Source organism: Pinus tabuliformis, chromosome 1_2 (assembly GCF_031772625.1).
Source record: "Pinus tabuliformis cultivar Carrire ecotype Pingquan chromosome 1_2, CPIR1, whole genome shotgun sequence".
In the NCBI taxonomy this organism is placed as follows: domain Eukaryota; kingdom Viridiplantae; phylum Streptophyta; class Pinopsida; order Pinales; family Pinaceae; genus Pinus; species Pinus tabuliformis.
The window spans coordinates 658,848,996-658,875,931 of NC_142298.1; positions in this window are offsets into that span (position 1 = coordinate 658,848,996).

Genomic DNA, 26,936 nt, shown 5'->3' on the forward strand with positions numbered 1-26,936 from the left:
GGGTAGGTCACTTAGGTCTTCCTTTGGGCTTTAGCGAGTGACCGATGGCATGGGGGACTTTTGGTATTTATATCGGACATGATAGTGAGTGGAGCGAGGGGAGCTTAAAGTGGGACATGATGGATTGGGATCTTGGTATTGAGGGATTCTTTCATGTCATGATAGTGCAAGGAACTGGGATGATTCAGTAGCATGTTTGGGACCCTGGTATTACTGATGGTGATAGGGGTGATCAACAAACAGAGGAGGCGCTTGTTCAGGCATTTTTGGAGGACAAGTGATTTTTGGTGCATTGGAGGAACTTGCCGGATGAGGATGCCACTTGGGAGAAATTGGTGTTGAACTTGCTTAGGGATAGGAAACATTTGCGAGGGGAGGACTATAATGTCCCTTCTGGAATTAAATTGTTACAGGTTTATTTATTCTGCAATTTTGACACTTTTGGAGGCCATGGGACCCATGTGATTTTTAGAAAAGACTTAGGAAGGAAAAAGGGGCCAAAATGTTTTTTTGGCATAGCATGGAGGCCACCCATATGAGGAAATACACACCACCTTATAGGGAAGTTGGAATTAATAAGGAGGGAAAGTTGAATTTCTAGTTGGAGGGGGCCCACATCAGAAGAGAGGCCCACAAACTATAAATAAAGGAGACTCAACCTTAGTTGCTTGAGCTGCTTAGCCCAATTACTGTGTTGTTTAGCACACGAGTGTCTCGGAGCAAAGATCTCAATCCTTTCTTTGCCGGACTTTGAGTGCCACCGTAGGAAGGTGATTCATGCTACCCTGTAGGAGAGTCGGTAGAGTTTCACAGTCACATCATTCAACATTTTTCTTAGCCAGTGCATGTATCTGGAGGATGCAGAAGGGGAACATGCAATTGTTGCTTGTGGGTTCATCCAAGTAGCAACTATGTGGAAGTTTGGGCATTGGAGCTACAGTGGAGGAGCAAACTTTCATGACATTTTTGGGGTAGGAGGTTGCTGCATTAGAGCAATTCGATTTATAGTCTCTTGGGCCTATGCAGAGAGCCATCACTAGGCGCATGTGGGAGTTGGAGCAAGGAATTGTAGAGCTGGAGATGGCTGGGAGAAGTGGAGATGGCTAAGAGACGTAGGAGATCATTTTGAGGGCCATTTGAGGAGGATTGCTGGAGTTGGGAGAGCAGCGATTGATAGGATCAGTCACAACAACAAAATTTGAAATTGGAGGAGGGCCAAGCTATGAAGGGTCAATTTTTGAAGGTTGGAACCAAGCGAAACCCTTTCTGGGTTTTTCTAGGTTTTGGGTAGGGATCACACTCCTAATTTTATAGAATTTTTTGGGAAGATATAAGGGACCAAATAGGGGTCTGAACTTAGCTAGTAATTAGAGGATTTGAGGGGAATTTGGGTGAAAATTCAGAGGTCAAAATTTTTCCAATTCCTTCATGGGTTATTCTGGGTATTTGGTGGAGAGGCCGGGGTTAATTTCTCATCATTTTCTTAACACTGGAGGTGGGGTTTCCAGTAACATATTTGCAACAAACAACACAATTTCTTAAGGGCAGCGTAGGGCATCATTGCAACAATTATTTGTGCCATCTGGGCTTTGCATATTACCACCTGGGCTTGAGCACGCTTGTCATTGAGGCACGCCCAGGTGCATCACTTACACATTATTGTAATTTCCTCCTAGATTATAATAAAATGGCTCAACTGTTGGTTATTCTTAGACTTTTTATGGGTGTCCACTGAATGTTTCACTTTTATGGTGTTGTTTTTATTGTTTTCTTTGCATAGCACTATTTTTCTTAGTTTGGAACATTACACATGCACATATTTTCATGAAATAGAAACATGGAAATCATTGTGTACTCTAATGTTTGATGATAGTGCCAGCTAGTAAGCTACTAGGCCAACTCACGACAATACTTCGAATGGCCCATATTATCTTACTACCAATTTTACACAACTTCCTAACCCAAGTTTACTTCCTTTTGGATTATATTTTAGCTAGACATGATCAAGTCCTACGTCGAACTCTACAAGTGTCCTTTTTAGATATGAATAACACTTTTATCTATCTTGTGCCACCTTTAAATTTTGATTTTCATTTTTTACAACTTGATTCAATTCTTTGAATATGTATTGGCCCAACATCATTCAATCCACCTTCTACATTTCCTACCATATAGAACTTCAAAGGGGCTCATTTTTAAGGATGACTAGGATCCATTATTATATGAAAATTCAACCATACATATATATTATTTCATTCCTTATGTATTTTTATCATATAAATTCTAAGCATACCTTCTATAATCTAGTTCATCCTCTTTGTTTTTCCATCTATTTGCGGATGATACACGATGCTAAAACTGAGTTGAGTCCCTAGACCCATAAACAAACTTTTCTAGAAATTTCTGATAAATTTATATCTAACACCACAATCCTTGGGATTCTGTGTAACCTAAATATATCCTTCATAAACGTTTTTGTGATATTAACAACTTTATACGTGGACTTTATGGGGATGAAGTGGGTCACTTTAGTCAATTTGTCGGCTACAACCATAATCAAGTCATGTTTTTTTCCTTGTCTTAGGAATTCCGGTAATGAAATCCATGGTGATCATTTCTCATTTCCATTCAGGTATGGGTTAGTATTTTAGTGCCCTATTGGGATGTTAGTTTTCAACTTTAACTAATTGGTATTACATTCATATTGCAAAATAATATGTTATTTCATTTTTCAAGTTTGGTATGTACTACTCCCTCTTCATTGTCGTGAGAATTTTCGAGTAGCCCAGGTGTTCGTATTATGGGCTCTTATGAAATTCATCCAACAAAATCTTCTTCAAATATGATAAATTTGGGACAAAAATTCTATTTTTGTAGATTATAGACCCTATGTCATTACATCCCAACCCTTAAATTCGCATTTCTAATTTGTTGTTTGCACAATTTTCCTCTGTTTTATGGCTGGTTTCATCATTTTATATGTTGTTTTAATTTTTTCTAGAAGATCTGTTAAATACTAACTTGCAGTTGTGGCTTGCAATAAGATTATTCTTCTATTAAGAGCATCCAAAACCTTGTTTTCCTTGCCTTTTGTGTGTTTTTTTTCAAATTTGTACTCGCTAATGAAGGCCAACCATCTAGCTTCTCTAGCATTTAAGTTAGGCTAGTCAAATAGGTACTTTAGGTTGACATTGTTGGTCATCAACACAAATCATCTCCCAATAAGGTAGTGTCACCACATTTTGAGAGCATGTATTGTTAGGCCCCTATACTACTAGTGTAACCCCTTATTGTTATTAGTACAACCCCCTTATTATATTGATGTACCCATGTAGTGCCCATATTGTTACTATTTTGCCCCATAGAAGCCCAATATTGTTATTATTATACCCTTACATTATTATTGTTATGTCGGCTTTGATTATATTATGACCCCTTAGATTCCTATATATAGAAAGGAGGTATTTTCATTTGTATCATCCAAGAATTGTTCATTTGTGTAATGTAAAGGAGGTTGCCCCCTCGAAGAGGCTGAATTCTAAGGCATTGATCTATCTTTTCTCTCTTTTTGTGAGATGGTTTCATAACATTTGGTATCAGAGCTTTGGATTCGAGGGTTTCACTGCTCCAAATAGGTTATCATGGCATTTTCACTGTAACTTCTTTTCTACGATGTTTCAGAAGCCAAAAGAAAAACCTATTTGAGACGAAATCGCACTGAACCTCAGGTCCGAATTTCAGAGCTTTTCACGCTATATTTGCGCAGATATGATCTAAGGAAGTTGGTCTTTTTGCAAACTCCTGAATTAAATTCCAAATAGGTGACTTGGGGAAAATCATCATAACTTTTGCTCTGAGCATCGGATTGAAATTTCGTAAGAATGTATAGAAATAGGACGGACTTTAGTTTCTTTATATATTTTTCAGAGCCAAAGGTCGAAATAGTGACAAGTGGCACATCGTACAAGTTCGCTCTACTAAGCTAGTATATAATCAGGTCACTGTGGGAGATTTGGCATAACTCTTCCTTAGAGAATCCAATTTGGATCATACTAGTGGCATTGGAAAGAGGACACTGAGTGCTACTACAGGTCACAATTTGAGAACTTGAAGATCCAAAAGTACAAAGTTAGTTTTGTTTCAAGATCAAACTCCTAAAATCAAGAAAAAGAAAGATGAGGAAGTTATATGGCAAGCATCCGGTAAATTGGACACCTCAGATGGAGCAATATTTTGATCTACATGGTGTACCACTGTTACAAAAGGTATGTATTTCATCTTCATATTTAGAATCAGATCAATTTTTATGGTATAAAGGGATTTGTTCTCATAAACAACTTATTACGTGGTCAATTTTCACGGAGAAAATGATAGCACATTATGACAATACAAAGAGCAACACCACAACAACTAGAAAGAGTAAAAGGGCTTTGTTACATAGTGGAAAGTAAAATTATGGCAACAAGGAAGTCTACCCCTCACAACTATAAAGATGGAAATGTTGTGTCTTCTAGCCTTCCACAACCTACAAGGGTTACACCACAACAATTGGAAGAAAAAAGAGAAAAAGGGCTTTGTTACAATTGTGGTAGCAAATGCACAAAAGGTCATAAGTGTGCTGAGAAGAAATTATTTTACATAGAGTATGAAGAGGAGGAAGAAAAGGATCAAGAAACATCAAAAGAAGAGGATATATGCCAGGACCCAACCCCAAAGAAAGAAGAAATGAATCAGACCATATCTTGTAAAGCATTGGCAAGAATTACCACTCCTCAAACTCTGAAGAAAGAAGGACATATCAAGAAGAAAAAGGTGCAAGAGGTGAAAGATCACATCGAGAAAGAAGAAATGAGTCCAACCATATCTTGTAATTCATTGGTCAGAATTACAACTCCTCAAACTATCAAGATAGAAGGGCGTATCAAGAAGAAAAATGTTCAAGAAGTGAAAGATCACACCAAGAATCAAGAAATGAATCCGACCATATCTTGTAAAGGATTGGAAGAAATTACCACTCCTCAAACTCTAAAGATAGAAGGACATATCAAGAAGAAAAAGGTTGAAGCAGTGAAAGATCACATCGAGCATCAACAACAAGTTCTCCAACTTTTAAAGGATAACGCCGCTTTGGTGCAAAATCAAATGAAACAACAAGTAGATCAACATCGTAGTGAAAAATGTTTTGATGTAGGTGATTGGGTATTTTTATTGCTACATCTCAAGCAAGCTAGTTATGAGAAGGAAATGTTGTAAATACTATATGCACTTAAGAAATGGCGACCTTACCAAATGGGAAGACACTTCAAGGTAAAAATGTATCATGATGGTCTTAAATACTTTTTAGAACAACTATTATCTTTAGAAGAAACAAAAAAATGGGTCACAAATATGTTGGGTTATGACTTTGACATCATCTATAGAAAAGGGAAGCAAAATTTTATTGCAGATGCACTTTCAAGAAAGGATGAGGATGTGGAAGCATTGTTTTGTGCTATTTCTATTATCCAACCATATTGGATAAATGAATCAAGGGTTGAATGGAAGAAGGATGAAGAAGTATGGCCACTTATTCAAAAGTTGCAAAAGATCCCAATTCAAACAATATTGCCAGAAATTGAAGAGGAAGGAAAAATCATATTGGAACCTGGAGCAGTCATAGAAACAAGAACCCGATAGCTATGAAATCGATCAATTTCAGAGTACCTCATCAAGTGGAAGAACTTACCCACTGAAGATTCCACATGGGAGGACAAGAATTTTATACAGAAGTATCAAGAACTACTCAATCATTGAGGACAACACTTTTTGAAGAAGAGGGGCATGTTAGGCCCCTATACTACTAGTGTAACCCTTTATTGTTATTAGTAAACCCCCCTAACTATATTGATGTACCCATGTAGTGCCCATATTGTTACTATTGTGCCCCATAGAAGCCCACTATTGTTATTATTATGCCCTTACATTATTATTGTTATGTCGGCTCTGATTATATTATGACCCCTTAGACTCATATATATAGAAAGGAGGTATTTTCATTTGTATCATCAAAGAATCATTCAGTTGTGTAACTTAAAGGAGCTTGCCCCCTCGAAGAGGCTGAATTCTAAGGCGTTGATCCATCTTTTCTATCTTTTTGTGAGCTGGTTTCATAACATGTATAATTGCTTCCAGCTCTAGATTGTGGGTGACATAATTTTTTCATGTTCCTTTAATTTTTCGAACTTGTAACAAATTACATGTATTTCATGTGAAAAAACACCTCCTAGCCCATCTTTCCATGCATTAGTGCACATGGTGAAATACTGATATGTGTCTACAACTCTTAATATGGGGGGCACTAGTAAGAAAACATTTAAGCGTGTTGAAATTTTCTTGACATTTAAGGTTATATTTAAACTTGCGGCTCTTTTTCCATAATGAAGTTATAGGATGCGTGATTTTTGAGAAACCTTTTATAAATCTACTTAGTACCCTATTATCCCCATGAAGGAGTTGATTTCCATTTAATCCTTAGAGACTGGCTAGTCTAGAATGGATTTCACCTTTTAAGGGTCCAGTTATCCCCTCTTCTGAAATAACGTGCCCTAAATGCTATATTTTTTTGTTGATACAATTCATAGTTGTTGCATCTTGCATATAATTTATGCTCCCTCAAGATCTACAACACTAACCTTAAGTGCTCTTAATGTTCCATTTTTTTCTTGAGTAGATCAATATGTCGTCTATAAAAACTAGGACAAAGGCTTATCTAAATATTCGTTCAAAATGTTGTTCATCAAGCACATGAGGGTGGTTGGTGTGTTTGTCAATCAAAATGGGATGATTATGAACTCGTAGTCTCCATAATGATTTTATAATTCTATTTTATGAACATATTCTTATTTAATCCAAATTTGGTGGTAGCCTAATGTCATGTCTATCTTAGAAAATACCTTTTCACCTCATACTTGTTCAAATTAGTTGTTAATCCTTGGTAGCAGGTATGTGTTTTTATAGTAACTTTATGTATCTATCTATAGTTTATTCATGGCCTTAGTGTTCCATCCTTCTTCCTTACAAATGAGACTAGTGCTCTCCATAATGATATGCTAGGTCTTATATAATTATTTTCCAACAAGTCTTGTAGTTGTAATTCCAGTTCTGTAAGTTTTGGTAGACATTTTCTATATGGGGAATTGGAGATAGGTGTCAACCTTGACATCATATCTATGGTGAAATTGATATAATTTTTAATTTGTAGTCCCAGAATTTCTTTTGGAAACACATCTCTAAAATCCATAAGGATGGAAAAGTCTTCAAGATTGGGTTTTCCATTTTTCTTCTATTGTATCAATCAACTGGATATCATGATTTTTAGAGTCCTTCCTAGAAGACTTCTTCATTTGTACGGTAGAAATATATCTTAAATTTATGGGTCTGGGTATTCCCTTGACTATTCATGCATTCCCCTCATCATCCATGTAGTTAAAGGTGTTATCCAAGTAGTTTAGAATCACCCTATGTTTCTCCAACAAATCCATGTTGATCAATTGATCGTATGATCACAATGGTGGGAAATTTAAATTTACAACATTTTGTTATCCATCCATTTCTAAGCCACAATCTGAGATCAATTCTATGACCTTCCTTTTTGTCTCGGTGGCCAGTTGCATGAGCCAGGATTGTCTATGTTTTTTTTCTCTTAATTTACAAATTTATACTACCTTAGGTGACACATAACTCTGACTAGAACTTGGGTCTATAAGGAGTATAATAGGTTTAGTATTTATCTTATCACCTATTTTGACCATTGAGGGTTGATGTTCTGCCTAATGGTCATTGAAGGTTGTATTGATCCTTGGAATTTATCGAGCTACATCATTGATTATGAATTCTTGGATATGATGTATGGATGATCTTTCATTCCATTTCATATGTTGATAGTTTTGGTCTAGGTGGGGATCTCCACATTCCTAGCATTTTAGGGGATTCCTAGTAAATTTTCTTTCTAATTCCTGAAGCCTTTTGACTGTGTGGGATTTGGAATAGGTTTAAATGGGGTACTGGTATTTCAACTATAATTATTTCCTTCATAAAATTTGGTCCAGGTTTGAAGTTGTGGGGATTTGAATCCCTTTCCTATGAGTTTTGATCTATCCTTTTTCTTAAAAGACCATGGTTTATACTGTTTTTTTATTTTGGCTAAATTGTTGATGGCACATTTTTTCTTTTCTTATAACTTCACCCATCATTTTTGGGTTTTCAAATCCAATTCTATTATGGTACAATGAGGGTAATAAAATCAAGTACCTCTATACCTTTTCCTTTTCTCCCTGAAGGTATGTATGTACCTCAACAACTTTGAAAATTTGGTGGCAAATTCATATATATGCATACTTCCTAGTTTCAAATCATAGAACTCCTTGGATATATGATTAAAGTATATTTTAGGTTGAGATTTTTTCTAAAATAATTCCTTAAACTATTCCTATGCCATCTCCTTTTCCTTAGTTTTGTTAGAAATTTTGGTATTTTTCCACCAAATAGTGGCCTTGTCGTTTAAGTTGTAAATAGGAAGCCTAGATTTTAGTTTTCTGGAATACTGATAAACTTGGAAATATTTTCTTATATTCATCAACCACACTTCTACTTTTTCTTTAGAGTCTCCTTCAAAAATTAGCAGTCTCAAGTTCTTAATTTCCCTTTCAATTCTTGCACCTTGTTCCTTTTTGTTGAAAGTGTTTGTTCATTCCGTTTACCATTGTCTAATCATTGAGTTCCAACATTCATTCTATCAGTTTCATTTGATGATTCATTTCCCAAATCAAGTGGTTCCTTTCTTTTTAAATCTTCTTTATGTTGCTTTATAATCCTTTCCTCAGTATTACCATTTTTCCTATTATATTTCAGTTCTATATGGTCATGAATGATTTTTAACATTGATGCATTTATCCTTTGCTACACTTATTACATTTTTTGTTTCTCTACTTGCATCCTTGGTACGAGTTCATTATTAGTTATGTACCTTTTTATTTCAATTTGCATACATTTCATAGTTTCTAATAGGTTTGATTAGGTATCCTGGATATCTTGATTCCTAGAGTTTGGTATTTCAATATATATCCCTTGACTCGATCCTTTACCCGTTTGATCTCCACTCCCTTCACGTTTCCCTTGTGGAATTTCTCCTTCTCCCTCCTCAACCATTTAACCTGTAAGAGTGGTAATCAAACTTATTAGCTATTCTAACTTATTTTATTTGTTCATTTTACACCCATGTAGGTTTGAGTGTCATAAATTTGGGCTCTAATACCATTTTATAACACCTCTCAATTTTTTATGTGTTTTTATAAAAGGTACAATCTTGTTCTTGATTGTCTATATAAAGGAAACTTGTCCAAATTTCACCATATTCTAACCAAAACTTCCAAGGTTTAGAGTGGCATCAGGAACTTAGTACAATTACGACACTAACTAAAAAATTCACTTATTATAAATTTTTTTCTATTTACTACTTCACTAAACCCTAGTGATGCCACCGTGCAATTTCCGTGCATAATGTATACATATAAAGGCAAAGTGGAACCATCGTTATAATGAAAAATGCACTTAGTGCTGACCCATCGGTACTAATTATAATTCAATATAGGAATCTATTTTTTATTAACAAGTTATTGTTACCATGCTTGATTGGGTTTCCTCACTATCTACTAAGCCATTTGGTGACTCATTGTTTCAATTCAGAGTGTGTATTATTCCACCTAATGGAATATTATTGTTTTCTCTATGCTGGAATCCCCACCCCACATGATTAGCCTCGACCTAGGTCCACTTTGACAGGGTCCACATTCTACAATGTGTTCACATGTTACATAGGACGCTAGTTGGCATTACAACTGGGTTTAATACTATCCATTGAGTGCTCTATTCACATGGCTATTTAGTAAGAGGACTATCATATTATGAATCAATGATGATCTCCCTTCTAGTCCTAAACTGATGATTACTATGGTCTTAATGATGAACTTTTGGTTTCAATTGACTAGAGTTGATACAACGTCCTGATCCAGGGCGTTGTATACATGGATGGAAAATCCAAGTTTCTCACCAAGTGTACTCTACAATTAGGGTTTGGACATACCAAAGGGAATTATGTTTCTAGATTTTGAAATGATATTACTCCATTTTCCTTTCATTTACTTATATTTTTGTCTATTATGGTTTCCTGCAAGTTTATTCTTCTCCTTTCCATACAACCCCCCCGGCCCCCCCTCCTTCTTCATTCTGAAGCTCTATCAATGGAGAATTCCCATGTTAATTTTATTTTTATTCCTCCCATGAAATGTATATTGGTATTAAAATTAATTACTTACAATGTGTATATATTTTAATGAGAATGAATGTCATTATAGGTAATCTAGTTTTCCACTAGATCCTTCGACTTGAATTTTTCACCTCTATTTATTTTATAGGATACTAATTATTCTTGGTGTGTTTTGGGTAGGAGGATTGGTATTTGGAGGTGAGAGTCTGATTACAAAAGGCTACAGGCTGAAAAGGGAGGTAAACCATCTTGTAAACCTACTCCCAAATACTTTCTTGCATTTAGTGACCTTCGACACGATGATGAGAGGATGGCCACTTAATTTCCCCTACTTAGTTTTTTTTTCATGTGACTTCTTGGATGACTTCTATTTGCATTTTCTACATTTGATTTATTTTCAAAGGTAAATAGTTTCATCAAACCTTCACTGTTGTAATGTGATTTGTGGAGAGGGTTACTACCCTAGGACCCCCCTTCTACACACTTGTAATTTTATTAAATATTTCTTTGATAATGGGAAAATTTTGTTCATTTTGGAAATTTTCTATGGTTATTTATTGTTTGACCTTGCTGTGAGCCCTTTAAGAAACATATAAGGCAAGGAAAAAATTATGTGGCCCCGTGATTCTACCTTCACATACGATTGTTCCTATTTATTGTACTTGGAGTGAATAGAATTTCTGATATGAAAAGTAAATGATTTGATAAGGTTTTCATCTTTGATAATCCTATTTTCATTATGTATAATTGTGGTTATCTGCATTATTTATCGTTGAACTCTTATTTGGAGTTTTGGCCCTACTAAGGTTGATAAAATCAATAATAGGATTATTTCAAGGAAACTCCACTTATACCTTTCCTACATTGCATACACTATTTCCCTTGTTTTTTATTACTATGTTCTGGGGTGCATGAGATGTATGTCTTGAATGAACAATTGCCTAGCCAAATTTTTTCCTCACCATATAATTCCTTAGTGTTCGATGTTGCATGCCTTATGGAGTAACTTGCCTTACTGAAAAACCTCATGTTTAGGGTTGTAATTGGCCCTTAATGGGTGTCCTTCGAGACACATTTTTTATTGTTTGAATTTTTTGCATGGCCTATTTTGGTTCATGTGAGTGACACATTTTTTTTCATGATTATGTTTTAGGTCTATCATTATATACTATAATTTTTAACTTTCTAGGTTGCAATTATTCTCTGAAATTTGAGAGGTACCAATCTATAATAAAAGTTTTAACCGAAATTAAGATTTAGTATTTATTATCCTTAAGATTATCATTGACATTAATGGCTTAGAACTTTGTCGTGTCGAGGAAACTCTATAGTCATTCCTTTTTGCAATGTGGAGGAAATTAGGTTGGCTTCGAATGAGATAGGAAATTAAGGACTATTAGATCTTGCAAATATTTGAGTAAATACTTTTCTTTTGGCCTATTGGTATATTTTATTCACATGTGCAAGGTGACCCATTTTAACAACAATATCCATTATATATCACCCTTTCTATAGAACCATTGAGTTGGTTATTATTCTAAGGAAAAATAGGTTTTATATATATATATATATATATACTGGATGGATTTAATACTTTTTAATTATTATTTACGGAAAAATTATAACAAATATTCAATTCTTGGATGAGGATTATTTCTATCTAAAAATAGTTTTATAACAAATAAGATAAATTAACAAACAAGCCTAAAAGATTCACATTCTATCTAACAATTGAAATGATAGTAACATTCTCAACAGTTTAGGTTAATCGAACAATAACATAGCATTGATGATAGCTATTCATGTTAATTAATGTCACTACTATAAAACATTCATTAAGGATTGGATGAACCTATAGCTATATGGGGTGATACAAAGTGACAAGGGGTGTTCCACCCATTCCTAGTCAATAAATAAGGCAAATATCTTTATTGATACACCCCAAAGCCTAGGTTATGATTTTATATAGAGGAGCTTCTCATGCTTGATAATAACTCGGTCAATTTAAATTTTGAGTAGTAAATGGTGGAATTCATAAATACAACCTCAACCCAACACATACACCTATGCTTACGTGACTTGAGACTCCTTCCTCTTCCTTAGGTGATTCTGTACTTAGCCTTGAGATCTCCTAGCCTTATGACATGAAAAGATCCTGCCACTAACAATTATTTATTTCCTAGGACTTGTTCCACCATCATGTCATATCCGCTCTATGTTAGGTGGCCGCTTAAAATATGTTTTTGTTTCCCCCATCTGAATTTCCTTTTAGAGAATCAGAGTTCTTGGACTTTTCATTTGTCTTTCACTATTTTCCATTAGCCAAATGCATCTTATATAAATCACAATACATACTCATTAATGTAACTCATTAACCTATATCTGTATTCATTATTACTGAAATCAAACTATCTATAATATTTATTACAATATCTTCCACTCTTTCACGTTCCTTAATTCAAAATAATAGTTCTTAGTGTTTTTTAATATTAATTTTTTTGGTTATTACTCACCATGTGAGTATTCATGCTCCAAATTGCCAAGAAACAATTTGAAAGAAGCTATTTTCTAAGAAAGGATGATAGCCACAGAAAAGGAAAAATACTCCATCTTCTATGGGATGATTTTGCCTAACACCAAAATTTTCATGATGGGAGAGAAAGGTCATGGGTGAAGGAAGATAATCCAAAAAATAAATATTGTGGGAGAGTAAAGTAATCTAAAAAATGAGGTATTATTTGGAGAGAAAGACTGAAAATACATAGCATAAAATTATAGCCGAAGATATAACAAGACACTACTAGGGCTTGAGTAATAACAACTATGAAAGAAAACCGGTTAATTTCCTAACATAAAATGATCTCGTAGCTTGAGAGGAACTATTGGGATAGAAGTTCAATGGTTGGGAGGAACGTGGTACCTCCTCTTATATTTCTGGAAGAAAACACAAATAATTAACTAGGTTTTTCTGTTATGCTTCCATGGAGAATTTGGAATCCCAAGATTGGCTTATGTTTCTATGTATGGAAGAGAAATGAATATAAAGGTTAATAAGTATGTGGTATACTTTCAAAAATGATTTAAATTATTTTATGGAAAATGTTGTATGTTTATGCTAAATGAAAAAAAAGTATTTAATCTTGAAAGTAATCTTGTACAAGAAACAATGAACTAAGTAGAGGCTATTACATATAAATGTTATATAAAGTTTGTATATATAACCATGAATGATAGGGTTAGCCTCGTTATGAGTTGACCTGAGATAAGGTTCTTAGATTCTTTCACAACAATTTGTCCTTAACGTAATATGGGAAACCCTTAAAAAATTTTAAATACTAAAGCCTAATAGCCACGAGTCTTGTATTCACTTAGTAGCCACGAGTTTTGTATTCAAAATTTTTGAAGTAAGAGTTTCCCTAAACTATCTAGTCTATAACTATATATTTATATAGATATATTAAATAAATAAGAAATATAAATCAACATCACACGACTATTGGTCCTTATATTTAACCATCAATGAAATGTGTAGGAAGATAAAATAAAAAACAAAATAGAAGCTAAAACAGGCATGGAAGCCTTGTTCGTGTATTAAGAAAAAATAAAAATTCCAGGACATGTTATCTACACGTAGTAGTTGCAACTATTCTTCTCATTATGTGGAAGTTATTAACATTGTAAAACACAAAACGAAGGTGGAAACATCCTAAAAAAATCATTCATATTTTTGTGTAAACATATTATTACAAATGTAGTTAACCATGCACAATCTAAACAAGATAACCTAATGAATTTAGACGTATTAAGTCTTTGGTACACAGACAAACAACATAGTAACTTGATAGGTTGTTATAAATTGTAACTTTTGATGGCCATTAAGGAAATGTAATTAGAATAGGGTATTCCAAAGGTAAATGCCCCCAATAAACTTAAACTATATTAGTCTAATACGTGAGTGAACCTAGAAGGGTTTAGTTTCCTTTGAAAGAAAATTGGAAAACTAGAAAAAAATTGTAAAAACATATGGCCATAGTCATGGTCATTTTCGGTTTACAAGCGATGTTTGATCGAGATAGAGATAAGCCTATAAGGAAGGGAGGTAGGGGTGAGATAGTTAGGAAAATTTCCAAGCCACAACGGTAATATCAAGAAAGAAAATTAATGGAAGGAAAAGGTGCAAACATGTAGCAAGCATGAGAACTAAGTCAAAATAGTGTAAAACTAAACATAAAATTTATATATGTTTAGAAAGAAAGATGGTAATATATGGTGGATGGGTAATTACTAGAGCATGCACCTCACATTCTCGCAAAACTCTAACCCATGCACAAATATTACTCAAGTGTGAAAGCTAAGGAATCTGTAAAGAAACTTGGAATAACCTTTTTAGACTATATATAAGATATGGTGCATTAAAATTATTACCATAGACAAAATTCTCAGGAAAATAGAGAATCCCCTTGGAAATCTTGATGTAGAACCCTGTACAAAGAAAAATCCGCAATTAGAACAAAATATTGGAGGGTTATTAAATGAAAAGTTAGGGAAAAATAAACCCAAGAAACCCTATTATATTAAAGTAGCATAAGAAAAGGATATTTTTTCAAAAGACCTAAAGGTATTTACTTATAGGTGGTGGCCAAAGGAAAGAATGAACTTAGAAATTAGAGCAGGGTTAGTCTCATTAACCTGTGAAACCATAAATAGATAAACCAAGAGGAACATTGAAATCCTCTTTTGAAATTTCTTGAGAAAACCCTAAAATTTATTAAGTTATCCAGTTATGAAGTCAAAACCTCAAATGAAGTAAAATTTCTATAAGAGAAACATGATTAGCTAAGGCGGATACCCCTAAAATCTCTTCAATAAAACCTGGTGTAAAGAATTTATGAGTATACCCTGAAATACGTTTAAAATATGAGTAAAATATTGCAGTAAGTAAATAACTATGGAGGAACAAAGAATAAAAATAAGAATGTACCTATAACTAATAGGGTGCAAAGAACTTGGGAGGAAGAGATTATGGTAAGAGGTTTTCCAGGGTTGCAACATAAATTAAGCCACAATACATGATACTTAGGGCAAATCAAGACCTTATATAGTCCAAACTTACACCACCAAAATTAAGAGCACCAAAGTTCTTGATGAAAATGAAAACAGAGTTGAAGGTAGGGGGAGTAGGGTGAGGTTAGTTACCCTAACCACCCTTCGAGGAAATATCCACCCTCAAAAAAATTTCACTGGATCCGAGCCATTGAAACATTGATAGGCCACATGGCCTAGACATGTGGTAGACTTAAAGCATACCACCAAATGTTGTATAAAATGGCTGGGAAGGGTTTCTCTTGTTCACAACCAAAACCATATCAAAATGTTACTAAGGGTACAATGGTAGAACTAACATGGAACCTCTATCTTCTCATCGTGTTGAGCTATAGAAAAAGCTTCTTGTTATAAGTATACATATATAGATATTCAGTGAAAAAAGTATCAATAATAATGTTCTATAGAAATCCCTTTTTTCAAACTTGAAAATATGATATAAGCTTAGGCGGGGTAGCCTCAAGTGATTAAGAAAATACTTTTGATCTAATTTAACTCAAGAAATTCGTTTATGGAAATAAATCAATTGAGGACTTATGCGTGTATTGAGTTGGATATGGGTATTTATCTTTTTTGTGCAATTGTGAATTATGAAGTTGGTAAATTAAAGGTATTGATTTAAAAAAGGAAAAAAGAAAAATTGAGGGGATTATTAATAAAAATATAATCTAATTTGAAATCAATTTCAGAAGAAATCACATTGGTAGATTTAGGCCAGCGCGTTTGGAATCAACCAGTGTGGTTCATGAACCACACTAATTGGTTCGAAATGTGTCAGCCTAAATCTACAAATGTGAGAACCACACTAGTTGGTTCGAAACGGGTTAGATTAAATATACCAATGTGATTTCTTTTGAAATTGTTTCCAAATTAAATTATGGATCACAGAAGCTTGAATTCAATTAAATATATAATCATAAATTGAGATACATGACAATGGTATTATAGCATAGGTTACTACACTATGACCTATCAACCTGTTGTAAAAAGAAACAATCCCCCCATTTTTTCTTTCACAATAATAATAATGGGATCCTTTAGTTTTTTATAAATCACCTTAAGCTTTCAAAGTATTAAGCCAACAGGGAAAATTTAATTTGAAAGACCTTCAAATATTACGAAATAAAAATAAGGAAACTAATTCTTATTGTAAGTCGGGACTAATATCTCGGACTTGACTCATCGAAACATTTTAATAAAATGTTACAAGATATCTCCCTTTCGATGTTCTATTCCCCAATATTTTGATATTTTAATATTTTCCATTTACGAGTTTATACTTCTTGAGATTCAGTATGTAATTCTTGGCTTGTCGAGACTTCAAATATCATAATCTTATTTTAAAAAACTTACGTGAGTGAACCCTTCCAAGAAACTTATAGATATATCATAATTCTTTCATATCGTAACTCGTATCTCAAAACCTATTCATATCAGAACCTATCTATCTCAGAAATATTCTCTCAGAACACACCTATCTCGTAAATTTCATATTGAAACAATTTCATATCGGGACTTCTATCTCGGTACCTATATCGCGAGTTTCCCCATCTCGGAGAAATAACCTATTGTAACGTTATTTGAAATCTCTCTCTGATATTTCCTTTCTGATGGTTAACGTGGTTATCTTCAAGTGGTCTGCCATCTATTCATTTAAACAATTTGATTTCACAATAATGAAACTCGAATAAATAAAAGTCTCGCAAAAGTTAAACTTTGGTTTTCACAATTGATTTCTCAAAAGGTTTTTACGTTGTTTTTTTTTTTTTCGAAGGTGGCAAAACCTATCAAACTCAGGTGTCAAACCAACAGTGAGGACAGCCATCTCTGGCTGCTATCTGCGAATGTCGGTTTGACTCATCACTGTTATCAAGGAAAACCACGCCACCTGTAATAACCCGCTGGTGGTCCGTAAGGGAGCAGGCTTTCACTCCTGCCAGATGCCTCTGGGTCTTGGGCTGTTAACCTGTTTCCTTACGTCCGAGGAAGACAAGCTCTTAGCCAAGCAGAAGCAGTTTTACGGCATACTCCAGGCTGACGTTGTTTCTAATTACGCCATTGTGAGGCTCCGTAAAATAATTTTTTCTATTAATATTTTTGTCTATATTTCTGAGATAATCTCGGATCCTCGATATGCAGAAGGAATGAAGAAAGGGAGTAAGGCTGAGAAAAAGGATTCACAACAGCAATCCACAAGCCGATTTATTGAAAATACCAATGATAAAAATCTAGGAGCAGGATTCTTTTAAGATATAGTATATACCAGAGATGTTGGGTATCTTTATGGGAAGAAATTTATTACCATTTTGAAGAAGAAGACCCAAAGGAGACCATTATAACAATCACAACAAAAAATAAGACTCCCATATTGGAACCTAGTCCAAGTGATGTAGCCAACTCTTTTCTTCACAGAATTGGGGTAAGACCATGGTTATTGCCTGATCCAAACATGGTTCATTGGTTATTTTACAATTTGGATATTTACGAGAGACACATTCAAACTAAAAGAGGAACAATGATCAGTTCATTCACCAGTAAAGATCTTCAAAGCATGTATCACTTGCCACATCCTCAATGTATATATAATAAGGTGTTCGTGAAGGCCTTTATAAAGGAGCATAAACACTTGTAAGTGCCAATCAGGGAATGGAGAAAATACCTAAACAAGCATAAAGATAAGGAATCCACTAAGTATTCACTCGATTCTGTCACTTCTCCTTTTTCCCAAGTTGCTTCCATGATGTTTCGATTACATGCACTACCACACGTGTCAAAGTTCCTAGAGGATTGGGTACCTTTAATCGATGGTGCTTCTGAGGGTTATATTTTTAATTGGGCTACCATTCTTTTTGATAATTTAGCCTCACACATTTTATATTTCCGGCATGATAGAAGTGTTTCAGAAGATAAGCTACCTCCTTTCTACACATCTTCTTATGTTATGGATGCTCTATGCTTTTCTATGGAGTTTCCCGCCATGGGTTGGAAATGGAGCGTTCAGGATTGAAAGCCTATTCACATGTATCATGAAATCTTATCGGAATCCATTTATTTTGATCATTTCTATTAGATTTGTCATAGAGTAATGCTTCTGATATATGAGTTCATTTTTGAATCTCAGCCACCCAAGATGTCGCAAGAAGCCATGGATGACCTTCAAAGCATTGGAAATTTGTTTGATGAGGAACTGTTACATTATAAAAGAGTTTGGGGCAGCCTCGCTTACCCTCATGTTTTTCCTCTGTTTATCCCATATAATTTAGTAAGCAAGGAGATAGTCTATCAAACTATGGGCTATGGTATTACTAAGGTGCTGAGGAAGTAAAACAAGAGAACATGGCCTTCTTTTCCTATAATATTAGGTATACTTTTATTTTAAAACTACCATTATGCTGAAAAAGAAATCCTATCTATTCAAGTCCTCAAATTGGATACTATTCCTAAAAGGTAGTACGACTCAATCTCGGTTGTTAAAAAGTTTACTACTCCACAAGGAATTAGGAAATTTATTCATGAGGAATATAAGTTGGATGACATGCTTGCAAAATCTTCTCCCTATGAAATAATGCTACAACGAGTGAATACAAAATTAACAATGGAAGGAAAAACTTGGTTTGTTCAGTACAAAACTTCCAGGATAACAACTCTTCCACTAGATTCACTACAACTACCTCTTGAAAATTTATTTGTGTCTACTATTTAGCCTAGAACTTCCTCATAATTAGTGATTCCTCAAGGTTGTCATATTTTCTTCTTCGTCTAAAGAAGAAGAATTGATTTTTAATCATAAATTAAATGAGGCCTAGAATGAGTTTAATATGACTCTTAATCCAAAGGCCAAAATTCAAACCATAGTCACTCAAATGGAAACTTCTTCACATAACATCAATGTTCAGGATACTCCCAAAGGAACTGAACATAATACAAAGTTAAGAGAAGTTATTGATAAATCTCCTATTCACGTAAAAAAGGATATCAAAATTATTTCGGCTTTACCATCTTCTAAGGTCACTCTCAATGTGAAAAAGAAAAAATATCCTTTAGATATATTATATAGTCCCCAGCATAAGGTAATAGTCAAAAGGGAAAGAAAGAAGAGAAAAATTGATCAATATTAGGCATTGGTACCAGGAAAAGTTTCTTCCTTTGAAGTTTTTTGGAAACGTTCTTCTGCTGCACCAACAGAAGAATAAAAAAAGTTGTCTCAATTTACAGGGGCTTATGCTTCAGCTGCATAGATAAAGAAGTGAAAGTCCAAGGACTTCTGAAAGAGAAAGAAGAGAATATAATTTCAAAGGAACAAACATTTGATGTAGAAAAAAAGAAAACAACTGAACATTGGCAAAATGAATTGGTAGAGTTATAGAAAAAAATTTGATGCATTGAAATTGAAGCATGAGAAGGAATTAAAGATGAAAGATAATCATATTGAAGATAGGAACAAAAATATAGAACAATTACATGAAAATTCTCGACTTATAGAGTTTAAAGAAGAAGCCAAAGAATTTAATTCTCTACTCAGGAATCAACAAAACATCTTTTGTAATAAGCTTGTGTTAATGCATGACCAATGTAAAGTAGGAAGTTTCATTCTGGATCAGCAATCTGAGATGAATTATTTTGATGAAGTGAATGAAAAATTAACTGATTTCTTGAGTTGGCAGGAGAGTACATAAGGAAGACAAACAAGTCTCCCTAAAATTGATGAAACCCAAAAGATAATAATTTTTCAGGAATGAGAGATTAGAATGAAACAATCTAAAGCTGTAGTGAATGAGGCAAGAGATATTTCCAATACTATCATTGTGTTGGTCAATGATACTTTGTTATAGGAAAATATAGTTTCTAACTGTTTAGAAGATTCACTTTTAGATACCAAATTGTTATTGAAAAATTTGTTCGAGCATAACATAACTATGTTGGAACGATTTTAACAGTTATCCAAAATTGACCTTGAACATCATTGGCAATTCCTCGTGAAGCCTCATAGCCAATAGATGGTACTCAGGTGATTTTCAAATTTTCATATGCAGATGTTGTCACCATTGAAGGCTTCTATTTTTACAAGTTAGATAAGAATTAGGCTTAAATGTCCTCCCGAGCTCACTGGTTTGCTAGATGTGTATAGGCAGTGACAACACACTATTGGGCAAGCTTCATCCTAGGCTCAAAATTGTTGCAACAATTTCTGGATTATCCCTTTATCATTTATTTCTATTGAGAAATTGATGGAGCAGTTTGTTATGATGTTATTTTTATATTGACTGTAAAGTTCCCTCTCAGAGAGAGGGGAGGGGGTTCTCAATTTTTGGAAGGAAGGACTTAAATTTCACTTTCGTATTTACATTTTTCTTACTATAAATTTGAACCACTAACAGTTCCAGAATCAACAAATTCTTAGTCTCTTAGGTACTACTATCCATTGTTTATGTTTATTTACTTTAAAAGGAATTGTTTACTGATACCGTTCACGTATATGTACTATGTTAAAATTGGCAACTAGGGCAAAACTCCATGTGGATCACCTTATTTATGGCTTCTTATATTTTTCCTAGCTTCCTCTCACTGAGAGGTGTAGGATTGATCTAAAGATCATCCAATTCCGATAAGTATTTATGGAGATATGAATTTATTTTGATTATGGACAAATTGTCAACGTCGGCCAGTGAACTTATGTAGGCTCAAAAGCCCAATAGTCATGTCTATTCAGCCTCAATGTTTGCATATAAATACAAGGAGCATTCTTCTCATTTGGACAATTCAATTCACTCATCTTCTCTCTCTCTCCCCTACGCATAAAAGGATCCTCTCCCTCTCTCACAAATGTGGCTGAAAGGAAGATGTTCTAGGGCAAGGAAGATGCAAAAAGAAGGACGCTAGGGCAGCAGGTCATCTCTTTGACTAGCGTTGACCAAGCATTGACCTTCCTGAAGTGCGAATTGGGTGTGGTTGCCTATCTTAGGCAGGCCACAATTTTTGGCACAAAAATCAAGGTGATATGACCCCTGGTTTGAATGGTATTCACTGCCCTAGTTTAGGGCTGCAAGTTGACTTTAGAAATCTGCAAATTGACTGAACTTTTGGGGCTGTTCTAGGGCTGTTTCTTCAGGCTGTTCAAGGACAAGTTCGCCAAAAATTGACCAAGTATTTTAGAGGTCAATTCCATCTAGTTTGACCAAGTTTGACTTTGCTGATCTAGGGTTTGTTGCTGCTGATATAAAATTACAGAATTCAGATTTTGTACTATTTCTCTCTATTGAACTATGGAAGATAAAAGAAGATTTGATCAAAGGGTTTCCCCACATTGTGGTTTGTCCTTGGCTAGTCACCACATCTTGTGTCTCTTGTCTTGGCTTGATTTCTGTTGATCATTTAATGTTCTATCTGAACTTTACTTAATGTATATGTGATTGCTAATCTGTGGATAATAAGAAGAAAAATAAGTAAACTGGTCTAAGCATAGAACATGCCATAATTTAACATGGTATCAAAGTTGAGGTGAAGACAAAGCCCAAGCAAGAGTAAGAGAAATCACCGAAGAGAAGGTTGGCAAGGTTATCTTAAAGAAATCATGGGGTCCTCAACACACTTCCCTGGTGAAGACAAACTCCATGAGAAATCTGACTATCATGGAAGGAAGATGTCTCTCGATCTAACATTAGAAGAGTAGGAAGTATTGGACCATGTGAGAGGAGGGATTGTTGAGCCTCCGTCAAATGCATTTGCTACTGCTAGGAACAAATGGAGCAAGGGAGAAGTCAAAGCAATGAAGATCATCCGAGACTCTATCGATAAGCGCTTGGTGGCCTATGTTTCCTAGCTGAAAACCTCCAAGGAAATCTATGATAGACTGGTGTGTTTATCTAAATTTAATGATGCAAATCAAGTCTTGTTTCTTAGAAATAAGCTGAAGGAAATTAAGAAGGGCAAAGATGAGAGTATGCAAGCATATTTCTTAAGGATCACCGAGATCAAGAACAATCTCCTATCTATTGGGGAAGTAATTCCTGATAGGGCAATGGCACTCACATCTCTTGGAGGACTACCATCTGAATGGTATATATTCAAGACTACTCTTCTCAACAATAACATAATTCCTGGATTTGAGGAATTAATGGCCAGATGCATTCAAGAAGAAACAATGATGGAAGAGCAAGAAATACCCATACTTAAAGGTCATCCCTTTGCCTTTTCTTATCATACTAAAAGAAGAAACAATTCCAAGGATAAATTGAAAGGAAAGGCTAGACCAAAGGGTGGAAGAAAATGATGATGTTACAATTGCAATAAAACTAGTCACTATGTAAGGGAGTGCTCTGATAAAAGGGACTTACACCGGGATGATGATCAAAATCCCTCTCAAGGAAATCAAAGGAATGATAGGTCAAATGGTAGAGGTAAAATAAGTGCCAGGAATCAAGGAAGAGGACAACCATTCAAGAAGGCAAGAAATTTCAGGTATGAATCTAACATTGTTAACAATAAGCAAGATGAATGTTATCTACCAGCAGCTCTATCTACCACTGCTCCCCCAAACTCACTTGGAAATTGGCTTATTGATAGTGGTGGCTCAAGGCACTTCACTGGTTATAAAGAATCTCTCTATAATCTAATAGAGAAGGAAACCAACCTGGAAATTGTTCTTGGAGATAATTCAAAATATCCCATGAAAGGCATAGGAAATGTCACTCTTCAATTGAATTAGGGTAATACCATCCACTTACAAGATGTATTATATGTACCTAATCTCAAATATACCCTGGTGTCCATTTCCACAATGGAAGACAAAGGCTACAAGGTGGCCTTCAGCGATGGCAAGGTACGTTTATGGAAAAAGAACTTTAAAGATGCTTTTACTCTTAGGTGTTGAGTTGATTCATTATATCAGGTTGGCGGAAGTCCACTAGGTGTCATGTCTTTTAACACATCTCTTCAGTCCGAACTATGGCATTGGAGGTTTGCTCACCTTTATTATAAAGCTCTACCCGATGTAATAAAAATGGTGACCGGTATGCCCGAGTTTAGATTAGAGCAAGAAGGTGTATGTCGAGGATGTGCCGAAGGGAAGTTCAAAAGGGAACCATTCCCCTCAAGCCAAAGCAAGACCTCCAATATATTGTAGTTGATTCACTCAGACATATCTGGTATGATGGCTGTGAACTCATTGGGAGGATATTTATATTACCTCACTTTTACAGATTATTATTCTCACAAGACTTGGATATACTTCTTGAAAAAGAAGGATAAAGTGTTCTCCTGGTTTCAGCACTTCAAAGCCTTGATTGAGAATCAAACCGAAAAGAAGATCAATATCTTAAGGGCTGATAATGGGACTGAATATGAATCCAATGAGTTTCATGAATTTTGCAAAGAGGATGGGATTAAGAGGGAGACTACTATGCCATATACTCCTGAACAGAATGGTGTGGTGGAAACGAAGAATCATAAATTGTGGAAGTTGTCCATGCTATGCTCCGTGATCAAAGACTTCCGAAGTTTCTATGGGCTGAAGCTGAAAATACCATCGTATATGTACAAAAATGATGCCCTCATCAAGCATTGGGTTCCTAGGCACCTGAAGAAATGTTCACCTATAAGAAACCTGATGTATCTCATTTTAGAATTTTTGGAAGCCCTGTATGTTTTCATATGCCGAAATAGAAAAGGAATAAATTAGGTTCATCTGGAAAGAAAGGAATCTTCGTGGGATATAGCGAAAATACTAAGGGCTATAGAATCTATGTAGTTGGTCAAAGAGAAGTCGAGATTAGTCATGATGTCACCTTTGACGATGATATGGCTCTTAGCAAGGTAGACAATCTTCCTACTTTAAGGGGATCTAAAGAAGCTGACATCGGGGAACCAAAGGAAAAATAACATGAGATGATGCCTGATGTGGAAGAACCTATGGATCCTATTGATCCTCCTCTGCCAGAGCCTTCCTCTTCTAGGAAGAGGCTTTCATGGCTTAGGGGGACAATTGATGATGTTGAAGGACACATTGCACCCCGAGGAACCTTCCATGAAATTAAGAAACCGAACAGGTATCAAGGATACCTAACCATCATGAGCACGATCATAAAAAATGAGCCTTCGTCATTCATAGATGTCATCAAGCATCAAGTATGGAAGGATGATATGACTGAGGAATATGAGTCCATTATGAAAAATGATGTTTGGGATGTGGTCCCCAGACCCCAGGACAAAGCAGTTGTCACTTCAAAATGGCTTGAAAAGATAAAGCATGCAGTTGATGGAAGTGCAGAAAATTATAAGGCTTGTTTTGTTGCTCGTGGCTTCTACCAGAAGGAAGGTATAGACTATGATGAGATATTTGCACCTGTTGCCCGATATACCACCATCCGATTGATCATAGCCCTTGCTGCTTTGCAAGGATGGAACCTACATAAGATGGATGTCAAGACTGTGTTCTTACATGGTTCGATCAAAGAAGAGGTATATGTGGATCAACCTGAAGGATTTGATATTTATGATCGAGAATCTCATGTGTGTAGATTGAAGAAGGCCCTCTATGGGCTAAAGCAAGCACCCTGAGCATGGTATGAGAGGATCGATAACTACTTGATGAAGCTAAGATTCACTAGGAGTGAAGCCGACCCTAACCTTTACTTTAAGGTTATAGATGACAAGCCTCTCATACTGGTGCTATATGTTGTCGACCTCTTTGTAACAGGTGCAAACCCTCTCATTCACGAATGTAAGAGGGAGTTGGCTTCTGAGTTCAAGATAAAAGACCTAGAAAAATACATGGTGAAGATATTGGAGAGATTCGGCATGGTGGACTGGAAGCTCGTAACTATCTCGATGGAGCTTGACTTGAAGAAGTTAAGCGGTAGTGCTGCCAGACTTGTTTTACGAAATGCTACCAAGTATCGTCAACTCGTCGAAGCATCAATATTCTTGGTGAACTCCCATCCGAATATATGCTTTGTAGTCAACACATTGAGTCAACATATGGTTGAGCCTCACCACTCACATTGGATTGGTGCCAAGAATCTATTGAGATATCTTCATGGCACAATCATTCATGGGTTGAGGTACACTACTGGATATGTGGGACTACTTGGGTTTACTAATGCTGATTGGATAGGTAGCGTGGTCGACTGAAAGAGCACTTTCGGGTCCTTTTTTATTTGGTATCTCCTCGATATCCTAGATGAGAAGGAAGAAGAAGTCAGTGGCTTTGAGCACCGCTAAGGTAGAGTACATTGCCGCTAGCATGGCCTCCTATGAGGCTGTCTGGTTGGGAAAGCTCTTCAGTGAGTTGTTTGGATTTACATTGGATACCACCATGATTCTATGTGACAACCAGAGTGGGATCCGTTTATCATAGAGTCTCGTATTTCATGATTGCTCCAAGCATATCAATATCAGGTACCACTATATTCGAGATATGGTGCAGAAAGGAGCAATAAGGCTCCAACATATTGGTACAGATGAATAGGTCACCAGCATTTTGACAAAGCCCCTAGGAAAGGTCAAATTCCTAACTTTTTGAGAACGACTTGGTGTTGTTCAAAGACTCTCTTATGAGGGTCTAGTATGATGTATTGAGCTCTGGGAGCTCCAGGGGGGCACGGGGTGCTTCTTGGAGTGACATGTGACCACAAGGCGACTCACCATCCCCTGGTGGTACACTATGTACAGGGTAAAGGTTTAACATTTCCCTATGACACCTCGTGGTGACTATGGAACAGGATGATTAGTTCTCCTGTGGGCCGGGATCATTTGTTCTCTGTGGCGACTGTGGAGTAGGATGATTAGTTCTCCTGTAGGGCAGGATGATTAGTTCTTCATGGCATCCACTGGACATGATGATTCGTTCTCTTGTGGATAGGATGATTAGTTCTCCTGTCGAGGCATCCTACCCATGCAGTCTGAAACTCATGGGAAGTACCTCTCATTTGATCAATGAGCAGGGAAATGATGATAGGGACCATAGTAGTACTATCGATGGATGCATCATTGTATCTATCGTAATCCCTATGCTAGGATGACTTTAATTAATCTGGGATTAGTGATACTGATCTGGGATCAGTGAGAGTGTTTCAAACTTTGAGACTGACTTTGGGTCAGTGGAGGATGGTATGATACATCCTCGATCATTTATTCTTCTTCATAGTTCGAGCAGAGTAGAGCAAAGCAAAGTAGAGCAGAGGAGAGTGAGGTCAAGCCATACATGACAGTGCATTTGATGGATGGATAGCAGTAATGGTCTGACGGATTGTAGATGAAGTTCTCCCTAGTTGAGAGGGAGTGTTAAAATTGGCAACTAGGGCGAAATTCCATGTGGATCACCTTATTTATGGCTTCTGATATTTTTCCTAGATTCCTCTCATCGAGAGGTGTAGGATTGATCGAAAGATCATCCGATTTCGATAAGTATTTATGGAGATATGAATTTATTTTGATTATGGACAAATTGTCAACATCGGCCGACAAACTTATCTAGGCTCAGAAGCCCAACATTCATGTCTATTCAACCTCAATGTTTGCATATAAATACAAG